Below are 25322 nucleotides of genomic sequence, written 5' to 3' on the forward strand. Positions count from 1 at the left end.
TTTCTAATGCCCAGGGATCTGGAACATCTCTTGCCCAAGCCTGAGCAAAGAGAGAAAGTCTGCCCCCTACTAGATCTGGTCCCGGATCGGGGGCTACCCTTTAATGCTGTCTTGGTAGCAGCAGCAGGCTTCTTGGCCTGTTTACCCTTGTTCCAGCCCTGCAAAGGTTTCCATGTTGGTTTGGGCTGGGAAGCGTTACCCTCTTGCTTAGCGGCTGTAGAGGTTGAAGCAGATCCGTTCCTGAAATTGCGAAAGGAACGAAAATTAGCCTTGTTTTTAGCTTTGAAGGGTCTATCTTGTGGAAGGGCATGGCCCTTTCCCCCAGTGATATCTGAAATAATCTCTTTCAACTCTGGGCCGAATAGGGTCTTACCCTTGAAAGGAATATTAAGCAATTTAGTTTTGGACGACACGTCCGCCGCCCATGATTTTAGCCAAAGCGCTCTGCGCACCACGATGGCAAAACCAGAAATTTTCGCCGCTAATTTAGCTAACTGCAAAGAGTCATCTGTGATGAAAGAATTAGCCAACTTCAGGGCGTGAATTCTATCCATGACTTCGTCATAAGAAGTCTCCTTCTGGAGAGTTTTCCAGGTCCTCAAACCAAAAAGCCGCTGCAGTGGTTACAGGAATAATGCAAGAAATTGGTTGAAGAAGGAAACCTTGTTGAACAAATATTCTCTTAAGTAAACCTTCTATTTTTTTATCCATAGGATCTTTGAAAGCGCAACTGTCTTCTATTGGTATAGTCGTGCGCTTGGCTAGTGTTGAAACTGCCCCCTCTACCTTAGGGACCGTCTGCCACGCGTCCCGTCTAGGGTCAACTATGGGGAACATTTTCTTAAATATAGGAGGGGGAACGAAGGGTACACCTGGTCTCTCCCACTCCCTAGTCACAATATCCGCCACCCTCTTAGGGATCGGAAACGCCTCAGTGTGTACCGGGACCTCTAAGAATTTGTCCATTTTACACAATTTTTCTGGGACCACCAAGGGGTCACAATCATCTAGCGTAGCTAAGACCTCCTTAAGCAGGGCACGGAGGTGTTCAAGCTTAAATTTAAATGCTATGGTATCTGGCTCTGCCTGCTGAGAAACTTTTCCTGTGTCAGAAATTTCTCCCTCAGACAGGCCATCCCTCACCGCCAAGTCAGATTGTTGTGAGGGCACCACAGATAAATTATCCAATGCGTCCGATTGCTCATTTTCTGTATTTAAAACTGAGCTATGGCGCTTCCTTGGAAATGCTGGGAGTCTGGCTAAAAATGCTGCAAGAGAATTATCCATTACTGCTGCTAACTGTTGCAAAGTAATAGGGATCGATGCGCTAGAGGTACTGGGCATCGCTTGCGCGGGCATAACTGGTGTCGACACAGGAGGAGAGGAAAGAGTACTATCCTCACTACCTTCTGCTGAAGAATCGTCTTGGGCTACATTTTTAAGTGTCACTGCATGGTCCTTAAACTGTTTAGACGCTATAGCACACTTTAAACACAAATGCAATGGGGGTACCGCCATGGCTTTTAAACATACAGAACAAGGGCTATCTGAAGGCTCAGGCATGTTTGACAGACTTAGACAGCACTACAATGCAAGAAAAAATACTTTTTGAAAAAACATTACTGTGTCTTTAAATAATAAAAAAGCACACACTTTTTTACCAAAACATCAAAGAAACATCCGATCTTAATGAAATTTTCACCACATTATCCTAATGCTTTGAAATGATTGCACACAAATTTTCAAATCAATTAACCCCTTATTGCCCAAACCGGAGCTAAGAAAACAGTCAACCGATTGTAAACACTACAGCACGATGCCACAGCCTCTACTGTGGCTTTTACCTTCCTTAGGGATTATTTGAAGATGAAAATAAGCCTCTCTGAAGTCCTCCCTTAGGTCTCTGGACTCTACACGTGAAGCTGCATGAACTGTCTAGCAAAATCAACTGCGCAACTGAGGCACAAAAATGAAGCCCCCTCCCTCTTCATTCCGGAGTGATAGGGCCTCTGAGATAGATTAGGTGTCTAAGAAAATGCCAGGTGAAATAAAGAACCCCATAAGTCTAAAAACACTAGATTCAATATGAAATCATGCTAATAAAGCAATCGATTTAGCCCAAAATCGTGTCAACTAGTATTTAAGCCCATAACCTAAGCCATCCTTCTATACTGAGTCTCAGAAAATGGCTTACCTTCCCTCCTGGGGATTCCTGTCAGTCTTCTAGCATTACTGGGTCTTGTTAGAAAAATTGACTGATCATACCTGAAGCAGTTAAGCCTGCAAACTGTTCCCCCCAACTGAAGTTCTCCGGTACTCAACAGTCCTGCGTGGGAACAGCAATGGATTTTAGTTACGGGTGCTAAAATCATATTCCTCTCAGCAGAAATCTTCATCACTTTCTAAATAGTACAAACCGGCACTATTTTAAAATAACAAACTTTTGATTGAAGAAATAAAACCTACAAATCTAACACCACAAACTCTTTACCCTCCCGTGGAGATGCTACTTGTTAGAGCGGCAAAGAGAATGACTGGGGGGGCGGAGCCTGAGGGGAGCTATATGGACAGCTCTGCTGTGTGCTCTCTTTGCCACTTCCTGTAGGGATTGAGAATATCCCACAAGTAAGGATGAAGCCATGGACCGGATACACCAATGTAAGAGAAATATATCTGAAGATATTTTCTATTTAAGATATCTTATAATCTAAAGGTTATTCATCCTGAAATATAGATTCATTTTTATTATATAGCAAGATGCTGTATATACATGGTTGTAATGTTTATTTATTTTTTTTAGTAAATTAAACTCAATTTTTTTTTTTTCATGATTCAGATAGAGCATGCAATTTTAAGCAACTTTCTAATTTACCCCTATTGTCAAATTGTCTTCGTTCTCTTGCTATTTTTATATTATAAAGCAGGAATCTAAGGTTAAGAGCCGGCCCATTTTTTGATTCAGCACCTGGGTAGAGCTTGCTGATTGGTTTGCTACATTTAGCCACCAAACAGCAAGCGCTACCCAAGTACTGAACCAAAAATGTGCCGGCACTTAAGCTTAGGTCCCTGCTTTTTCAAATAAAGATAGAATGAGAACAAAGAAAAATTGATAATAGGAGTAAATTAGAAACTTGCTTAAAATTGAATGCTCTTTCTGAATCATGTAAGAAAAAAATTTGGATTTAGTATCCCGTTAATTCCATTCACAATGTCATGCTCTCCCAGAGGTTTTTGTTGGAATCTTTTGGGCAATGTTTATATCTAGAATATATTATCACATATTATTGGTTTTATAGTTCTCAAAACTGTGAATTTGTGTCTGCAGAAATAGCATGCCCTTACTACACAGCAACATTTTTATAAAATAAACACCCAGAGTTGAGAAATAAACCTTAAAGGGGCATAATAATGAAAGAAATCTTTTGCGTTTCAGATACAACACACAATTTTCTGATTTACTTCTATTATCAAATTTGCTTAAGGAGAGCAATGCTCTACTAGGGCCTAGTTTAACACATTGGTTGAGACAATAACAAGCTGCCAGCTCACAGTAGTGCATTGCTTCTGAGCCTACCAGTGTATGCAAATTAGATAAGAGAAGCAAAAGTTATTTCTGAATCATGAAAGTTTAATTTTGACTTTACTGTCCCTGTAATGTCATTGCTCCCCTGCAAATCTATGTACACAGAGTCACCCATACTAACTTGGAAAAAGCTCACTGAATAGAAGATTGTTTGGAGTGAAATAGAATTGTACAAGGACCTAAGTGTGAGGATGGAGGGGCAGGCATTATTTAAATATAATGTTACTAGTATTAAAGCTGTGTACACGGGCCAAAATGTGTCCAACTCCCTCCCCCTCCCTCATTTACCCACCTCTCCCTCCAAGAACCTTTCCCTACCCTCTGATCCCCCCATCCATTGGAATCCCCTCTCCCTCCTTCCCCCTCCCTGCCGCTCTCAACATTTTCTTTTTTCTGTCCCACCCGCTCCCGCCCCCCTCCTGCAATGGACCGTCCACCCGCCTCCTTCCTAACCCTCCCACACCACCAACGATCGGCACCACCGCTGCTTAATGACCAGCATCGTCCTCACGCTTGTCCCGCACAGTCTCTACTGCGCATCGGCGCTGGTCATTAAGGGGTTATGGCCAGGTATGTTTGTCTCGCGCTGCAGTCTCTACTGCGCATGACCGAGCTGGGCAAACATACTTGGCCTTTTATAATATTTAATTATTTATAATATTAAAATTGTTATTATTAAAGTGCTGGAAAATCCAAGGGTATAACAAAAGCTAGGATTTACCGTCACTAAAAATCAAGTGTAGGTTAAAGGGCCATAATACCCAAATGTTTAAACACTTGAAAGTGATGCAGCATAGCTGTAAAAAGCTGACTAGAAAATATCTCCTCAACATCTCTATGTAAAAAAGAAAGATATTTTACGTCAAAAGTTCCTCAGTAGCCACATCCCATTGTAAAAGATTTCTAAGCAGCATATTAGTATGTCTGTCCTGGGACAGCTTAGGGGATGAGCCTCGTGAACTCTCATATTATTTCACCAATCAGGTAAAGGAAGCTTACTATGAAATCTCATGAGAGTTAATTCAAATCTCATGAGATCACAGTAAGAGTTCATGACCTCAGCACTGCTGATGCTGATTGGCTGCTGTTCATTTCTTCATTTTTTTTTTTTTTTTACCTGCAGCTGGGAGCAGGTGAAGTATAACTTTTTACACAGAACTTACTCTGCTGAGCTGAGGAGATTGTGAGGTAAAATATCTTCCTTTTTTACATAGAGATGCTCAGGTCATATTTTCCTGTCAGCATTTTACAGTTATACTGCATCAGTTTCAAGTGATTTAGCATATGAGCATTATGTCTCTTTAAGTGATCAAATATGTAAAAAAGAAAAGTGCTAAATTCACTGTGTGCCGTTGCTCCGGCCACCGACGCACATCGGTCTCCTTCAATGAGGTGACGTTTGCACCTCTAAACCAATAGCCGTGAGTGTTAACCGACAGTGTTCTGTATGCATGCACGTCTATTAGTTTAGAGCTGCAAGAGGCACCTCATAGGTAGAAGAGCGGTGTGCAGTGGGCGGCCGGGGCTGCTGAATTTAGCGCTGTGCAATGTGGAAACTGTGAGTTTAGCACCCTTTTTTTTACATATATGATCACTTAACATCCACTTGAGTTTTAGTAATGGTAAATCCAAGTGTTTGTTGAACGCTCGGATTTAAAATTGGTCTTACTGACTAGCGATTTAAATCATTTTAATTTAAATTCAATCCACCCTGCGCATGCACATTTTAATGCTGACCTTTCTATGCCTTTAAAGAAAAATAAAATAAAACATTTTTTTTAACATGTGCATAGAGCATACACAAATATTTAACATTAGAACATTTCCAAGTAAAGTCGTTTTCCTTCTCTCAAAAAAAAAAAAAAGAAGAGGAAAATGAGATGCTCTTGGGGATCTTCCAAAGACAAAATTTATGCTTACCTGATAAATTTCTTTCTCTTGCGATGTATCGAGTCCACGGATTCATCCAATACTTGTGGGATATTCTCCTTCCCAACCGGAAGTGGCAAAGAGAGCACCCACAGCACAGCTGTCTATATAGCTCCTCCCCTAACTCCACCCCCCAGTCATTCGACCCAAGGCTAGGAAGAAAAAGGATTAACTATAGGGTGCAGAGGTGACTGAAGTTTTATAATAAAAAATACTATCTGTCTTAAATAGACAGGGTGGGCCGTGGACTCGATACATCGCAAGAGAAAGAAATTTATCAGGTAAGCATAAATTCTGTTTTCTCTTGCAAGATCTATCGAGTCCACGGATTCATCCAATACTTGTGGGATACCAATATCAAAGCTTTAGGACACGGATGAAGGGAGAGACAAGACAGGTACCTAAACGGAAGGCACCACTGCTTGTAGAACCTTTCTCCCAAAAATAGCCTCCGAAGAAGCAAAAGTATCAAATTTGGAAAATTTGGAAAAAAGTATGAAGCGAAGACCAAGTTGCCGCCTTACAAATCTGTTCAACAGAAGCCTCATTTTTAACGTTAGCCTTCTTAACCAAATAAGTGTCAAGCAGGATTAATTTAGCGCTTATGCAAGCTGGTAATTCCACACGTAGGCCTAGATTTGGAGTTCGGCGGTAGCCGTCAAAACCAGCGTTAGAGGCTCCTAACGCTGGTTTTGGCCGCCCGCTGGTATCTGGAGTCAGTGATTAAAGGGTCTAACGCTCACTTTTCAGCCGCGACTTTTCCATACCGCAGATCCCCCTACGCCATTTGCGTATCCTATCTTTTCAATGGGATCTTTCTAACGCCGGTATTTAGAGTCGTTTCTGAAGTGAGCGTTAGAGCTCTAACGACAAAACTCCAGCCGCCTGAAAATAGCAGGAGTTAAGAGCTTTCTGGCTAACGCTGGTTCATAAAGCTCTTAACTACTGTACCCTAAAGTACACTAACACCCATCAACTACCTATGTACCCCTAAACCGAGGTCCCCCCACATCGCCGCCACTCGATTAAAATTTTTAACCCCTAATCTGCCGACCGCCACCTACGTTATACTTATGTACCCCTAATCTGCTGCCCCTAACCCCGCCGACCCCTGTATTACATTTATTAACCCCTAACCTGCCCCCCACAACGTCGCCGCCAGCTACTTAAAATAATTAACCCCTAATCTTCCGACCGCAAAGCGCCGCCACCTACGTTATCCCTATGTACCCCTAATCTGCTGCCCCTAACACCGCCGACCCCTATATTATATTTATTAACCCCTAATCTGCCCCCCTCAACGTCGCCGACACCTGCCTACACTTATTAACCCCTAATCTGCCGAGCGGACCGCACCGCTACTATAATAAAGTTATTAACCCCTAACCCGCCTCACTAACCCTATAATAAATAGTATTAACCCCCTAATCTGCCCTCCCTAACATCGCCGACACCTAACTTCAATTATTAACCCCTAATCTGATGACCGCAGCTCACCGCTACTCTAATAAATGTATTAACCCCTAAAGCTAAGTCTAACCCTAACACTAACACCCCCCTAACTTAAATATAATTTACATCTAACGAAATAAATTAACTCTTATTAAATAAATGATTCCTATTTAAAGCTAAATACTTACCTGTAAAATAAATCCTAATATAGCTACAATATAAATTATAATTATATTATAGCTATTTTAGGATTAATATTTATTTTACAGGCAACTTTGTAATTATTTTAACCAGGTACAATAGCTATTAAATAGTTAAGAACTATTTAATAGTTACCTAGTTAAAATAATAACTAATTTACCTGTAAAATAAATCCTAACCTAAGATATAATTAAACCTAACACTAGACTATCAATAAAATAATTAAATAAACTACCTACAATTACCTACAATTAACCTAACACTACACTATCAATAAATTAATTAAATACAATTCCTACAAATAAATACAATTAAATAAACTAGCTAAAGTACAAAAAATAAAAAAGAACTAAGTTACAAAAAATAAAAAAATATTTACAAACATAAGAAAAATATTACAACAATTTTAAACTAATTACACCTACTCTAAGCCCCCTAATAAAATAACAAAGACCCCCAAAATAAAAAATTCCCTACCCTATTCTAAATTAAAAAAGTTACAAGCTCTTTTACCTTACCAGCCCTGAACAGGGCCCTTTGCGGGGCATGCCCCAAGAATTTCAGCTCTTTTGCCTGTAAAAGAATAAATACAATACCCCTCCCCCAACATTACAACCCACCACCCACATACCCCTAATCTAACCCAAACCCCCCTTAAATAAACCTAACACTAAGCCCCTGAAGATCTTCCTACCTTGTCTTCACCATCTAGGTTCACCGATCCGTCCTGAAGAGCTCCTCCGATGTCCTGATCCAAGCCCAAGCGGGGGGCTGAAGAGGTCCATGATCCGGTCAAAGTCTTCATCCAAGCGGGGCAGAAGAGGATCTTCCATCCGATTGAAGTCATCATCCAGGCGGCATCTTCTATGGTCTTCCATCCGGAGCGAAGCGGCAGGATCCTGAAGACCTCCAGCGCGGAACATCCATCCGGACCGACGACTGAACGACGAATGACTGTTCCTTTAAGGGACGTCATCCAAGATGGCGTCCCTCGAATTCCGATTGGCTGATAGGATTCTATCAGCCAATCGGAATTAAGGTAGGAAAATTCTGATTGGCTGATGGAATCAGCCAATCAGAATCTAGTTCAATCCGATTGGCTGATCCAATCAGCCAATCAGATTGAGCTCGCATTCTATTGGCTGTTCCGATCAGCCAATAGAATGCGAGCTCAATCTGATTGGCTGATTGGATCAGCCAATCGGATTGAACTAGATTCTGATTGGCTGATTCCATCAGCCAATCAGAAAATTCCTACCTTAATTCCGATTGGCTGATAGAATCCTATCAGCCAATCGGAATTCGAGGGACGCCATCTTGGATGACGTCCCTTAAAGGAACAGTCATTCGTCGTTCAGTCGTCGGTCCGGATGGATGTTCCGCGCTGGAGGTCTTCAGGATCCTGCCGCTTCGCTCCGGATGGAAGACCATAGAAGATGCCGCCTGGATGATGACTTCAATCGGATGGAAGATCCTCTTCTGCCCCGCTTGGATGAAGACTTTGACCGGATCATGGACCTCTTCAGCCCCCCGCTTGGGCTTGGATCAGGACATCGGAGGAGCTCTTCAGGACGGATCCGTGAACCTGGATGGTGAAGACAAGGTAGGAAGATCTTCAGGGGCTTAGTGTTAGGTTTATTTAAGGGGGGTTTGGGTTAGATTAGGGGTATGTGGGTGGTGGGTTGTAATGTTGGGGGGGGGGGTATTGTATTTATTCTTTTACAGGCAAAAGAGCTGAATTCTTTGGGGCATGCCCCGCAAAGGGCCCTGTTCAGGGCTGGTAAGGTAAAAGAGCTTGTAACTTTTTTTAATTTAGAATAGGGCAGGGAATTTTTTATTTTGGGGGTCTTTGTTATTTTATTAGGGGGCTTAGAGTAGGTGTAATTAGTTTAAAATTGTTGTAATATTTTTCTTATGTTTGTAAATATTTTTTTATTTTTTTTAACAGTTCTTTTTTATTTTTTGTACTTTAGCTAGTTTATTTAATTGTATTTATTTGTAGGAATTGTGTTTAATTAATTTATTGATAGTGTAGTGTTAGGTTAATTGTAGGTAATTGTAGGTAGTTTATTTAATTATTTTATTGATAGGGTAGTGTTAGGTTTAATTATATCTTAGGTTAGGATTTATTTTACAGGTAAATTAGTTATTATTTTAACTAGGTAACTATTAAATAGTTCTTAACTATTTAATAGCTATTGTACCTGGTTAAAATAATTACAAAGTTGCCTGTAAAATAAATATTAATCCTAAAATAGCTATAATATAATTATAATTTATATTGTAGCTATATTAGGATTTATTTTACAGGTAAGTATTTAGCTTTAAATAGGAATAAGTTATTTAATAAGAGTTAATTAATTTCGTTAGATGTAAATTATATTTAACTTAGGGGGGTGTTAGTGTTAGACTTAGCTTTAGGGGTTAATACATTTATTAGAATAGCGGTGAGCTCCGGTCGTCAGATTAGGGGTTAATAATTGAAGTTAGGTGTCGGCGATGTTAGGGAGGGCAGATTAGGGGTTAATACTATTTATGATAGGGTTAGTGAGGCGGATTAGGGGTTAATAACTTTATTATAGTAGCGCTCAGGTCCGCTCGGCAGATTAGGGGTTAATAAGTGTAGGCAGGTGTCGGCGACGTTGTGGGGGGCAGATTAGGGGTTAATAAATATAATATAGGGGTCGGCGGTGTTAGGGCAGCAGATTAGGGGTACATAGGGATAACGTAGGTTGCGGCGGTTTACGGAGCGGCAGATTAGGGGTTAAAAACAAAATGCAGGTGTCAGCGATAGCGGGGGCGGCAGATTAGGGGTTAATAAGTGTAAGGTTAGGGGTGTTTAGACTCGGGGTACATGTTAGAGTGTTAGGTGCAGACGTAGGAAGTGTTTCCCCATAGGAAACAATGGGGCTGCGTTAGGAGCTGAACGCTGCTTTTTTGCAGGTGTTAGGTTTTTTTCAGCTCAAACAGTCCCATTGTTTCCTATGGGAGAATCGTGCACAAGCACGTTTTTGAGGCTGGCCGCGTCCGTAAGCACCGCTGGTATCGAGAGTTGCATTTGCGGTAAAAATGCTCTACGCTCCTTTTTTGGAGCCTAACGCAGCATTTGTTTGAACTCTCGATACCAGAGTTAAATTTATGGTGCGGCCAGAAAAAAGCCTGCGGAGCGTTAACAGCCCTTTTACCGCCAAACTCCAAATCTAGGCCTAAGTCTCTGAATACAGCTTCCCCTTCCCCTCATGGGGATACTGTCAGCCTTTTCTTGAAATATCACAGTGTTTCTAGAAAATAATGACTGAACATACCTCAGTGCAGCATAACATGCAAACCGTTCCCCAACCAGGGGCGAATCTACAGGGGGTGCAGAGGCCGCAGGTGCGATTGGGCCCCTGAGGGTGGGGGCCCAGCTTTAACAAAAAAAAAAAAATATAATTTTTTTTTTTTTTTAATATATATACAAAAACGTTAACCTACCACTGCCTGCACTGATATCATGTGAGTGTGACATGACTACAGGGGTTACTGTTTCTGTTTTACCCATTGGTGTTTATGTGTGTGTATGTATGTGACTGTGTGTGTATTTATGCATGTATGTGTGTGTATGTGTATATGTATGTATGTGACTATGTGTGTATTTATATATGTGTGTATGTATGTGACTGTGTGTGTATTTATGCATGTATGTGTGTGTGTGTGTGTATGTTTGTTGAACCAGCAAATTACAGACCTTGTTACTGAAGCATGGGGGGGCTGGGGGTAAACAGTGTCACTATACAGTACCACTATATACAGTATGGGGGGTGGACCATGTCACTAACTACTGTGGTCACTTTATAAAGTACTGGTTGGGTAGGGTCAGGCCAGCCATCTCACCGGCAGATTACAGACTATGTCACTAACTTACTATATACAGTACTGGGGGGTTAAATAGTGTCACTATATATATATATATATATATATATATATATACACACAGTAATTGGGGGTCAGACGATCTCACAGACTGTGGGCACAGGGTACCTCCTTTTGCAGACGTAATCTGATTCACATTTTTTTTCTGTGTAAAATGTAAAAATAAAAAAAATAAAAAATTGATATGCATTAAATTCACCCTTTTTTGGAGGGGGGAGGGGCAGTGGGGGGCCCTTCTTAGATTCTTGCACCTGGGCCCTGTGGTTTCTAGTTACGCCTCTGTCCCCAACTGAAGTTTCCTGTACTCCTCAGCCTCTGTGGGAACAGCAGTGGATCTTAGTTACAAAAATGCTAAGATCATCATCCTCCATGCAGAAATCTTCATCTCTTTTCTGCTTGAGAGTAAATAGTACACACCGGTACCATTTAAAATAACAAACTCTTGCTTGAGAAAATAAAAACTAACATTTTTGTCACCACAATCACTTTACCCTTCCTTATTGCTTAGAGCCGGCAAAGAGAATGACTGGGGGGTGGAGTTTGGGGAGGAGCTATATAGACAGCTCTGCTGTGGGTGCTCTCTTTGCCACTTCCTGTTGGGAAGGAGAATATCCCACAAGTATTGGATGAATCCGTGGACTCGATACATCTTGCAAGAGAAAATGTATTTTCTGATAGATTGGGAAAGCACTGAGGAATTTTCCCCATGGGAAGTATGGTGTGTGTGTGTGTGGGCCAAATACATCTGGCAGCCAATAGATAAGAAGATTATTTCAGGTGGCCCAAATCTGAAAACTCTAAAACACGTCCAATCATTCTACCAGACTGAAATCTGTGTGGACTGATGTAGGCAAATGTATATTCAAAACAAAACATTAAAACTCATTTGAAGAATCTCTAGACACATAATTATTGTACTGATGTAGCTTCCAAAGGCAGTTTAGAGCTTTGTAGTGAGTGATGCAACTGATAGGCGATATTTATGCGCTACATGATTCAGAACTAGGTATCCCCACTCTGTGAATTTGATGTAGTCTAACACTTTGTGGCTGGGCAGCTGTTGCTCCTAGAGGCTTCCACTTCACAATAACACCACTTATAGTTGACCGGGGAAGATCTAATAGGGAAGACATTTAACAAACTGACTTGTGGCAAAGGTGCCACATTTAAAGTTACTGAGATTCTCGGTACAACCCATTGTACGGCCCATATTAGCAGAGAGTGTGTCTTAAACATCTAAACTCGATAAATAATAAGGGTGTCTACATACTTCTGGCCATATAGTTTAGAATGCACACATACATACAAAACAGTAGCTCCATGCACTCACTGTTTTTGAATTACACAACGGCCTGGGTGCTCATATGCAAAATGATACCGAATGACATTCTCACAAATATTTTGTGACAATATTATTATTATTAATAATAATAATATACACACACACAAACAAATATATACAGTATATATATATATATATATATATATATATATATATACACACACACAAATTTGTGTTGCTCTCATGTGATTCTTTGTTGAAAAGATACCTAGAAAGGTAGTGTGCACATGTCTGTAGCAGTACATGAGAGGAAATAGTGCTGCCATCTATCATGAAAGAAAATTCTTGGGTTTTATGTCCCTTTAAAGAAAGTGCAGTGTTTACTGTACCTTTAAACATAAAATGCTCTGTTTCAGCATTTTATTTTATTTGTTAAAATAATAAATAATCTTTTACTATGTGTTTAACCCCTGAAAGGGATTAAATATGCAGTATTTATTTTCATCTTATGCCAGTATAAATGAGGATACAGCTGGTGAGCCAATCAAAGCAGGCGTACAAACATATACTACAATCACTGGCCGTATACTAATATGGTGCAGATATGCCCCTAACACTAAGACGTTAAACAGACATGGAACCCAATTTTTTCTTTCATCATTCAGACAGAACCTGATTTTAAACAATTTTTAAATTTACTTCTATTATCTAATTTGTTTTGTCCCTTTTGTATTATTTGTTTGAAAGGATACCTATGTAGACTCAGGAGCACTGAGTGGTGTCTGCCTCATGTTATTGGCTCAACCTATGTGTTCAGCTAGCTCCTAGTAGTGCATTGTTGCTTCTTCAACAAAGGATGAGAATGTAGTAAATAAGAAAATATAAGTAAATTGGAAAGTTGTTTAAAAGTGTATGTTCTATCTGAATCATGAAAACAAAATGTATGCTTACCTGATAATTTTTTTTTTTTTTTGGAATGATAATGGTTCACAGTCCCCCATAACATATGAGATACATTTCCCGCCACGAGGAGGAGGTCAAGAACCCATACAAGGGCTTTAAAACCCTCCCTCCTCCCAGCTCTCTCTTAGTTTTACGTATAACCGAGTATAGAATAGGAAAGAAAGGTAGGAAAGGCAAAGCAGGGTCTACAGAGGTTTCATTAGAACTGTCGCCAAAAAGTGAAATGGGTGGGGGCCTGTGGATCATCATCATTTAGAAAGAGAAGAATTTATCAGGTAAGCATACATTTTGTTTTCTTTGGCCATTGAGGAAGTTATGTTTTAACTAGCGAAACGCGTTTGGATCTTAGTATTATTTCCAGCTTTGTTTTTATGGAAATTGGGAAATAAAGAAAGTTTTTTTTGAAGTCCGTTTCCTGCTTCATTGAGTGCGAGGACGTTATATCCTGTGTTGTATTTCTTCTGGAGACGGCGATGAGGTCTTCAGTCTTTCCTGAGCACCAATGAAGCGGTATAGAGGTTCCCATATCATAGTGGTTTCCTGTGGGGAACAGTATCGAAAGCGCACCAGCGTGAAGAACGTGAAGAGCGGTGAGCCGTATGTGAAGCGTTGGGACGGAGAGGTGTACAGAGCGCTTACAGGTGGATTCTACTTCCAAATATTCATAATTTTTCAAAAACTCACAATGTTGCAATGGCGCTTGAATACAGAGCTGTAATACTCTGGAATACCTTTTTATGAGTTAAGCAGCAAACGCTACCTTAGTAGCTTTCTGCCCCATACTAGATTTAGTAGTGAAAAGACAAACTAGAAATCGGAAATCTTTTAGTTGCATGGAGATAGAACTTCAAAGCATTTACTACAATAAGATTATGTAATATTCGCTACCTAGAGATATGAACACGATGAAGGAACAACCATCTCTTGATTGGTAATTTCCTTAGGAATAAAATCATATTTATAAGTATAGAGTTTACCTTGTGAATAGTGATAAATGTAGAATCACAAGTCAAGGTTAACAATTTAGAAACTCTTTATGCTAAAGAGATTTCTAATAGTAAAAGTATTTTCCCAGATAAAAGTCAATATCAATGGAATGCAATGGTTCAAGAGAAGAACCTTGTAATATAGAGAGAAATAAGTTCAGATTCTATGGTGGAGAAATAGGATCCATCAGTAGCCTAATTATAACTAACGCCTGAACAAAAGTAGGAACCTCAGGAAATGTAGTCAACTTCCTATGGAAAAAAAAGACATAAAACAGAAAATAGCGGACAAACCCATGTCAAGAGCATCCTGGAAATAGTAATTTTAAAGCATACCAAGAAAACCTTCTGGAAAAACACTACTTCAAATAGGTCTTCCAATCTTATGTTAAATCTCTTGTGTTACAGGCTTTCTGGCCTGCATCAAAGATTAAATGACCAAATCAAATAAATCTCTATGTTCCAAAACTAGGCGTTCAAACTCCATGACTTAAATAAGAGATTTGAGATCTTAATAGAAAAGAGAACCTTGAGAAATTGTGAATTGCCAATAGGGAGCGATAATTCCTCTCTGCCCAAGACAGAGAAATAGACACTTCCTTTATAGCCAGTGGACTGTGGTTAACCATGTGGCATTTTATGTAGGCCAATGCCAAGATGCTGTCCGACTGGAAACGGATAAGATTTTCCTCCTTCAAAAGAGGCCAGGGCTGAATAGCCTGAAAATTGCTGGAAGTTCCAGAATGTTGATGGCTAACCTTGCCTCAAGGTGATAGCAAACTTCTTGCAATCTCCGAGAAAACCAGACTGCAACCCAGCCTAAGATACCAGAATTTACCGGTCCAATAGACCAAGGGGTAAATTTATCAAATGCCAGACGCACATGATTTGCTGTAGCGAATCATGTTCGCCCGGCATCGCTAAATGACGACAGCATACGCTGTCAGCATTTAACATTGAAGTAAAAGAAGGCAATCTCCAGCAGTGAGCAAAGTGACTTTTATTTTTAAACACAGGTCAAATACAGCAACGTTTCGGGCTAACAATAAGCCCTTTCTCAAGCATTTAACATTGCACAACCATTTCTTGTGAACTGCTTGTGCAATGCTGCCCCCTGCACATTTGCAGCCGTTAGCAGGGGGTGTCAATCATTCCAATCGTATCTTATCAGGATGATTGCAGTCGGGAGTAGCCTGCTTCTTAACTTAGGTTTCCGGCTAGCCGGAAACCTCAGGCGTAGAAAGCAGCATTTGCTGCTTGTAAATCTACCCCCTAGACTAAAAGAGGAAGGATGTCCCAAGAGACAAAGACAGACTTTGTGTCCTTAAGAAAAATATTGAATGACAGAGAAATTCAAAGCAAAGTGTGCCAAATGTAGATAATTCATTGACCACTGAGGTAGCATAGACATTATAAGGGTCTCGAGTGAAGAGGGGGCTAAAGAAACTGTGACTAAATCAGCAGCCATAAAGGCAACCACTTCCATCATTGAGCTACCAATGGATGGCGCTCATTGAAGGAAAAGACAAACCTGTGAATCTTAATAATGCGAAGTTCTGACAGAAAAACAAACACATAAGGATTGAGTCTATTATGACTCCAGTATATGCTACCCTCATAGCAGGATATAAGAAGCTTTAGTATATTTGTATTGAAAGACAGAGGTTTGAGAGTATAAGCAACAGCTGTTGACAGTAAATAAGCTTGCACTAGATATCAGCCAGATAAGGAGCAATTGAAATATCCTGATTCTGATCACTGGCAAGATTATATCTCACAGAGAGTGGCAAACTGCTGGAGTTTTGCAAATATACAAACCTCAGGAACTGAATATAATCCATATGTATAGGAATGTGCATATAAGAATCCTCAAGGTCTATAAGTCATAAACTGACCCTTTGATTAAGGGAACAAAATCATGAGGGATGTTCCCCTTATAAAAGTAGGAATCTTGACCAATAGGTTCAGGGATATAAAATCCAGGACAGGACTTTAAATCCCTTTGGATAATAAACAGATTGGGGTAAAATCTTTTGACCCTTAGGTTACACAGGTACTAGGATTAAATATGCCCCTATCCTCCAAATCCTATTGTAAATGTTAGATAGGACCGCGGGGCAATCAGGGGAACTCTGCTTCAAAGAGAATGAAAACACTATCTCTTGAAGGACAAAATGAATCAGTCCGGATAACCAAACTATTTTCAGGTTAAAACCTGAAAGGTAGAAACTTATACATAATATAAATGTATATGACATAAGCATCAGATAGCATACCTGTACCTACTTAACCCCTTAAGGACAAGGCCATTTTTCAATTTCCTTCCCTTAAGGACCAGGGCTATTTTTACATTTCTGCTGTGTTTGTGTTTAGCTGTAACTTTCCTCTTACTCATTTACTGTACCCACACATATTATATACCGTTTTTCTCACCATTAAATGGACTTTCTAAAGATATCATTTTTATCATATCTTATAATTTATTATAAAAAATATATATAAAATATGATGAAAAAATACACTTTTTCTAACTTTGACCTCTAAAATCTGTTACACATCTACAGCCACCAAAAAACACCCATTCTAAATAGATTCTAAATTTTTTCCTTAGTTTAGAAATACCCAATGTTTACATGTTCTTTGTTTTTTTTGCAAGTTATAGGGCAATGAGTACAAGTAGCACTTTGCTATTTCCAAACCATTTTTTTTTTTTTCAAAATTAGCGATAGTTACATTGGAACACTGATATCTGTCAGGAATCCCTGAATAACCCTTGACATTATATATATATATATATATATATATATATATATATATATATATATATATATATATATATATATATATATATATATATTTTAGTAGACAACCCAAAGTATTGATCTAGGCCCATATTTAGGTTTCTCACTGAAATTAGTTACAAACAGCTTGTGCAATTATGGCACAAATGGTTGTAAGTGCTTCTCTGGGATCCCCTTTGTTCATAAATAGCAGACATATATGGCTTTGGCGTTGCTTTTTGGTAATTAGAAGGCCACTAAATGCCGCTGCGCACACCACGTGTATTATGCCCAGCAGTGAAGGGGTTAATTAGGGAGCTTGTAGGGTTAATTTAAGCTTTAGTGTAGTGTAGTAGACAACCCAAAGTATTGATCTAAGCCCATTTTGGTATATTTCATGCCACCATTTCACTGCCAAATGCGATAAAATAAAAAAAATCATTAACTTTTTCAAAATTTTAGGTTTCTCACTGAAATTATTTACAAACAGTTATTGCAATCATAGCACAAATGGTTGTAAATGCTTCTCTGGGATCCCCTTTGTTCAGAAATAGCAGACATATATGACTTTGGCATTGCTTTTTGGTAAATAGAAGGCTGTTAAATGCCGCTGTGCACAACACTTGTATTATGCCCAGCAGTGAAGGGGTTAATTAGGTAGCTTGAAGGGTTAATTTTAGCTTTAATATAGACATCCGTCTCCCACCAGACACATCCCACCCCCTAATCCCTTCCTGACCCCCCTCAAACAGCTATTTTCCCTCCCCCACCTTTTTTTTTTATTATTTTTTTTTTCATATATGTATTTTGCAGTGATGGATCCCCCCTCAGCCCCCAACCTTCCTGATTCCCTCCATACAGTTCTCTAACCCTCCCCCCTCTACCTATCTTCTACCATCTTGGGTACTGGCAGCTGTCTCCCAGTACCCATTTTGCCACAATACATGTTTTTTGTTTTGTTTGTTTTTTCCCCTAATCATTTTCTGTAGTGTAGCTACCCCCCCTCAACCCCCTCCCCCCTCCCTTTGCAAAATTTAATTTCCCTCCCTCTCCTATTATAATGATATCAATGCAGCGTGCACCCCCTCCTGATGTACTGTGCACACTGCAGGGACAGGAACAGAAAGTCCCAGCTACTGCTCCCACCCACCTCCCTGCTACTGCTCCCACCCACCAATGAACGGCACCATCGCTGGCCGATGCAGAGAGGGCCACTTTTGACAACTCTGCAACTCTATTTCTCCAGTGCCCCACTGGTGGGGCATGCAGAAATAGCGCAATCTCACTATTTTGAGCGAGATCGTGGTAGAGAGAAGCCCAGGGTACGACGTTGGTCGTTAAGGGGTTAAAAGGAGCAGTCAACACATTAGATTTGCATAATCAACAAATGCAAGATAAGACAATGCAATAGCAAACTTCAAATGAGTAGTAGATTTTTTTATAACAAATTTCAAAGTTATGTATATTCCCACTCCCCTTGTACCATGTGATAGCAATCAGCCAATCACAAATGCATATACGTATAGTCTGTGAATTCTTGCACATGCTCAGTAGGATCTGGTGACTCAAAAATTGTAAATATAAAAGACTGTGCACATTTTTTTTAATGGAAGTAAATTGGAAAGTTGTTTAAAATTACATGCTGTATCTGAATCATGAAAATTCAATTTAACCTGAGTGTCCCTTTAATGCTGAAAGTATCTTTATTCGTCTGCAGCATTCGCTGTGCTGAGCGCCTCAGGCAGCCCACGTCAGAACGCTATTTTTCAGTGAGGTGACGTTTCCACCTCTTAGCCAATAGCCATGCGGGCCAGCTAGCGCCATGCCGGAGAACTAGCATGCTATTGGCTAAATCCTCAATGATAAAATAGCATTTTGCCATGGGCTGCCTGAGGCGCTCAGTGCGGCGAGCGCTGCAGACAAATAAAGGGAACTTTTAGCATGAAGTATTTTATACTTCATGACTGAAAGTCTCCTTTATTTGCTCCATTGGTAAGTTTTACTATCACTCTATATGTTCATTTTCACAATAAAACTTGCAACTCTTGATTAGATTTTTAAACTAAAGTTTCTATAAAGAAAAATGATACAAATTTCAGTATAAGAGTTATAGTAAAACAATGTTTTAATTTCAAATGCTGCAGTATCATCTCATTCTCAAACAATACACAAAAGACAAATATAACTGAAAAGTTTTAAGGATCAAAACCAATTTGCATATTCTGGTAGATTTATTTCTGCAAAATAAAAAATATACAAATGAACTGCCAATTTAAACCTATAAAAACAAAAAGCAGAACAATAATAGAATGCGTATTACTATCCAGCATCCTAATCACTAGCAGAACTTTGGAGATCAGCAGAAATACATATTTTAAAGCAAAGATCCCCATAAGACTTTTGTTCTGCTATAAATAGGGTATAGGAATCCTTTGTCTCTAAAAGGCCATTTAACCTCTGGTTCTTTCATTATTAAAGGGTCAGTAAACTTTCAATATAGCAAGCACAAATATGGATGACAAATATTTAAACTAAAATAGAGCGCACATTTGTATTAATAGATCACAAAGATATAAGTTAATTGCACTTACTTAATCACACCAAACTGTTAGGGATCGATCATCCATCCACCCACCTAAGCTGCACCTTGATTGGGAGTATTTACACCTTGATCGTGCAGCCCACCAGAATGTTTGTGCACACCTCCCTTTCCTCCGGACGCATCTGTTGTATTGCGCTGTGCAAGTAATAAATCATGCGCAAACCCTCACCTCAGCCAAGCCTGGTATAATGAATTATGCAAGCACGCGCACAACGGGAAAATACTGCGTGATCGGTATCATTTCTATTGGCTCTGCTTCATAGTTTTAAAAAAATTGCACCGGAGCTGTGGGCAGCCAGCTGGTAAGGTTTACATACATTTTTATTAACTTATATAAATATTTAAGCAAAGTGGTTAATTAAAAATATATTTAACAGAAATTTAACAGATTTTTCTAGTTTATGGTCCCTTTAAGGGGACGGTTCAAAGCTTGCACTTTTTCAAGACTTTTCAGTCCACTTCTATTATCACATTAATTTTGTTTTCTTGGTATTCTTTGTTGCAGCACATACCTAGATAAGCTAAAGAGTAGCAATGCACTAGAGAGAGCTAGCTGCTGATTAGTCACTAAACACATTGTTGTTATATCTTCAACAATAAAAAAAAGTATGTCCCATTAAGATGCATGGGTTTTCAGTCTAAAAGGAATGCAAGTCAGTTTTATATAAAAGGAACAAAAGGCAGCAAACACAGATCTTTTCAATGAAAATTGCTTTTAAACTTGCTGCACACCAAGGGTTAATATCAAGTGTTCAGTGTACAAGCTGTTTTATAATTTACAATTTACCCAAACAATTGTGATAAAGCAATTCACCCAAGGTCTGTTGATCCTAATCAAGCACACTATGTTCCCAGACAGGCCAGCATTGCATGGCAGACCTAGGACAGCAAAAAGGCTGAGTGCAGCACCATTCTGCATTAGCAGTGGATCACCTTTTTAGGCTGTAAAGAGAGAGGAGGTGTGTCTCACTTACAGCAGTGTGTGGAGGGGATCACACATGTCCCCTGTATCCTGAGATCCCCCCGGGCGTCCCTCGCCATGGACACCTTCCTCCTCGCCTGACTGCTTCCTGTTCACCTTTCACCCTCAGCGTCAGGGAGTCGGGAGAGACCAATAAGTATTTGGCTGGTGCTTGGAAACTCTCCAGAGCTATGTAATAGTTTCCTGCAGTGTCTCTCCTCCCTCCCTGCAGCGTAATAAATAGGATCAGGTTTCACAGCTGCCTGACAGACCTCTCAGTGTTTGTCTGGAGGGAGGGCACTGAAATAAGGAAGCACTGAGACTTACTGACAGGCCCTGAAGCTTTAGGAAGCCACACAGGACCCAGTCACCCACATTACAGAGGATACATCATGCACAGAGGGGATTCTAGAATGACATGTTCTACAACTGCTAAAAGACGCATTGTAGTGCAATCATTATGTACTCTTATTAATTAAACACATATTGGTCAACGGCAAATAGTGTAAATAACTGCATGTGCTAACTTTTGCAAAGAGTTAAACACACAGGCAGAATTCTGTTCTGGAGCTAAAAGCACTGCAGCTCCCACGCTGAACCAACAGACTGCTGCTGCAGATTGGTGCACTGACTGTTTCCTGCTCAGAGCCAGCAGTTATCTGAGGTTTTTAAACAGAACTTTATTTATGTGTTTTAACACCTTTGAAAGGGTTAAACAGTACACATAGCTCTGTGGGGAGCAATGCAAAAATGATATTCTATAATGAATTAAGGTATGTAATCTGGCCACTACAATGTCCGGTCAACGTGTTTTTGTTTTTTAAATAAAAATATTTATGTCTACTTTTAACAGAAAGTGCAAAAATTGTTGATAATTAATGGGACTTTTGTTATACGCTTAGTAGAAATCAGCAATTAAGCACTAGCACAGAAGATCTGAATGCAAAAAATGTTTTGTGAGCATTTAAACATGATGTTTTGTAAGCTAAATTTGCATTGTTTTGTAGTCCACTGTCATACCCCTTAAAAAGCCTCAAGTACCTTATCTCCATTGCTGTGGTGACAAATATAATTGAGCCATATAGCAGGTTCAGGGTTCTAGATGCCATTCTGGCAGAAGTGTAAAGATCAAACTTGTCTGTTTTAAATTATAGGAAAAGAATGAAAAATAGCGAAAATACATTACTACGTTATTGTTATACAAAATTAAATGCTTCATGAGGAATTCAATTTTGAGTGTTATGCAACTTTTATTCTGACAAAACAGGAACCCGTACAAGGAAGGTTAAGTAAGTTCAAGTTTAAAGTGCCAGTCAACGTTCAAATTAATGTTACATAATTCTGCACTAAGTACAGAATTATGTAACATTAAAGGGACAGGAAACCCCAAAAATTTATTTCATGATTTGGATAGAACATACAATTTTAAACAACTTTCCAATTTACGTCTATTATCAAATTTGCTTCACTCACTAGCTATCCTTTGCTGAAGGAGCAGTATTGCACTACTGGCAGCTAGCTGAACACATCTAGTTAGCCAATCAGAAGAGACAAATGTGTGCAGGCACCAATCAGCAGCTAGCTCCCTCTAGTGTAGGATATGTGCATATTAATTTTCTACAAGGGATACCAACAGAATGAAGCACATTTGAAAATAGAAGTTAATTTAAAAATGTCTTTAAAATCCTTTTTTCTTTTTGCAGAAGTTGCTAGGTTAATGTTACATAATTCTGCACATAGTGCAGAATCATGGGGAGAATAAAAAGTGAATATAGGAGCGCCACACAAGGAGGCTGAAGTGCACTAGTGAAATATGCTAATACAATGTCTTAGTATTATATCTTAGGAGATATCAGTGGTAAAAGATATCCTGAGTAAATTTTTTTTTATATATCTGAGGAGATATCTTTAATAAAAAAGAGTGTGGTGATATATCTTAGATAGGTATCTTGAAACAAAATAAATTGTGATGAATTTGATAAAGTATTTTTTTTTTATTTGATCGCATTTGGCGGTGAAATGGTGGCGTGAAATATACCAAAATGGGCTTAGATCAATACTTTGCGTTGTCTACTTAAAAAAAATATATCAGTGTTACAATATAATTATCCCAAATTTTGAGAAAAAAAAATGGTTTGTAAATAGCAACGTGCTACTTGTATTTATTGCCCTATAACTTGCAAAAATGCAAAGAACATGTAAACATTGAGTATTTCTAAACTCAGGACAAAATTTATAAACTATTTAGCATGAAAGTTTTTTGGTGGCTGTAGATGTATAAGAGATTTTGGGGGTCAAAGTTAGAAAAAGCGTTTTTTTTTAGTTTTTTTTCATCATATTTTATAGTAAATTATATGATATGATGAAAAAGTAAATTAATGCTTACCTGATAAATTGATTTCTTCTATGATACGACGAGTTCACGGATTCATCCTTTACTTGTGGGATATTATCCTCCTGCTAACAGGAAGTGGCAAAGAGCACCACAGCAGAGCTGTCTATATAGCTCCTCCCTTGACTCCACCCCCCAGTCATTCGACCGAAGGTATAGGAAGAAAAAGGAGAAACTAAAAGGTGCAGAGGTGACTGAAGTTTTAAATAAAAAAATATAATCTGTCTTAAATTGACAGGGCGGGCCGTGGACTCGTCGTATCATAGAAGAAATCAATTTATCAGGTAAGCATAAATTTACTTTTCTTCTATAAGATACGACGAGTCCACGGATTCATCCTTTACTTGTGGGATACAATACCAAAGCTACAGGACACGGATGAACAGGAGGGACAAGACAGATACCTAAACAGAAGGCACCACTGCTTGAAGAACTTTTCTCCCAAAAATAGCCTCCAAAGAAGCAAAAGTATTAAATTTGTAAAATTTGGAAAAGGTATGAAGGGAAGACCAAGTCGCAGCCTTACAAATCTGTTCAACAGAAGCATCGTTTTTAAAAGCCCATGTGGAAGCCACCGCTCAAGTAGAATGAGCTGTAATCCTTTAAGGTGGCTGCTGTCCAGCAGTCTCGTATGCCAAACGGATGATGCTTTTCAGCCAAAAAGAAAGAGAGGTAGCCGTAGCTTTTTGACATCTACGCTTTCCAGAATAGACAACAAACAGAGAAGATGTTTGACGGAAATCCTTGGTCGCTTGCAAGTAAAACTTCAAGGCACGAAACACGTCCAAGTTATGTAACAGACGCTCCTTCTTAGAAGAAGGGTTAGGACACAGAGAAGGAACAACAATTTCCTGATTAATATTCTTATTAGAAACAACCTTAGGAAGGAATCCAGGTTTGGTACGCAAAACCACCTTATCAGAATGGAATATAAGATAAGGCGAGTCGCATTGTAATGCAGATAGCTCAGAAACTCTCCGAGCAGAAGAGATAGCAACCAAAAAACAGAACTTTCCAAGATAGAAGTTTAATATCTATGGAATGCATAGATTAAAATGGAACCCCTTGAAGAACTTTTAAGAACTAAATTCAAACTCCATGGCGGAGCAACAGGTTTAAACACAGGCTTAATTCTAACCAAAGCCTGACAAAACGACTGAACGTCTGGGACATCTGCCAGACGCTTGTGCAGTAAGATTGACAATCTGACAAATCTGTCCCTTTAAGGAACTAGCTGATAACCCCTTCTCCAATCCTTCTTGGAGAAAGGACAAAATCCTAGGAATCCTGATCTTACTCCATGAGTAGCCTTTGGATTCGCACCAATAAAGATATTTACGCCATATATTATGATAAATTTTCCTAGTGACAGGCTTTCGAGCCTGAATCAAGGTATCTATGACCAACTCAGAGAATCCCCGCTTAGATAAAATCAAGCGTTCAATCTCCAGGCAGTCAGCAGCAGAGAAACTAGATTTGGATGTTGGAACGGACCCTGAATGAGAAGGTCCTGTCTCAGTGGCAGTTTCCATGGTGGCAGAGATGACATTTCCACCAGATCTGCATACCAAGTCCTGCGTGGCCACGCAGGTGCTATCAAAATTACCGAAGCCCTCTCCTGTTTGATTCTGGCAATCAGAAGAAGAAGGAGAGGAAAAGGAGGAAACACATAAGCCAGGTTGAACGACCACGGTACTGCTAGAGCATCTATCAGTACTGCTTGAGGATCCCTTGATCTGGACCCGTAACAAGGAAGTTTGGCATTCTGACGAGATGCCATCAGATCCAATTCTGGTGTGCCCCATTGATGAATCAATTGTGCAAACACCTCCGGATGGAGCTCCCACTCCCCCGAATGAAAAGTCTGACGACTGAGAAAATCCACTTCCCAGTTCTCCACTCTTGGGATATAGATTGCTGATAGATGGCAAGAGTGAGTCTCTGCCCATCGAATGATTTTGGAAACCTCTATCATCGCTATAGAACTCTTTGTTCCCCCTTGATGATTGATATATGCTACAGTCGTGATATTGTCCGACTGCAATCTTATGAATTTGGCCAAAGCCAGCTGAGGCCACGCCTGAAGCGCGTTGAATATCGCTCTCAGTTCTAGAATATTTATTGGAAGGAGAGCCTCCTCCTGAGTCCACACACCCTGCACCTTCAGGGAATTCCAGACTGCACCCCAGCCCAATAGGCTGGCGTCAGTTGTCACTATGACCCATGCAGGCCTGTGGAAACACATTCCCTGGGACAGATGATCCTGTGACAACCACCAA

At 39.6% G+C, this 25322-nt stretch overlaps 1 protein-coding gene across 7 annotated transcripts in view; it reads right to left on the reverse strand.

The window, feature by feature from the left end:
• The window catches only part of CHD9 (chromodomain helicase DNA binding protein 9), a 648673-nt gene that overhangs the window by 357024 nt on the left and 266327 nt on the right, over positions 1–25322 (reverse strand). Inside the window, exon 1 of one of the 7 annotated variants that reach the window (XM_053699509.1) lies at positions 20665–20849. The exons of the other annotated variants lie outside the window; for them this stretch is intronic. The gene's annotated coding sequence lies outside the window, so the exon portion shown is untranslated. Of the gene's footprint in view, positions 1–20664; positions 20850–25322 lie in introns of those variants that run through there. 7 annotated transcript variants of the gene reach the window in all.

Source organism: Bombina bombina, chromosome 1, assembly GCF_027579735.1.
Source record: "Bombina bombina isolate aBomBom1 chromosome 1, aBomBom1.pri, whole genome shotgun sequence".
Classification (NCBI taxonomy): Eukaryota; Metazoa; Chordata; class Amphibia; order Anura; family Bombinatoridae; genus Bombina; species Bombina bombina.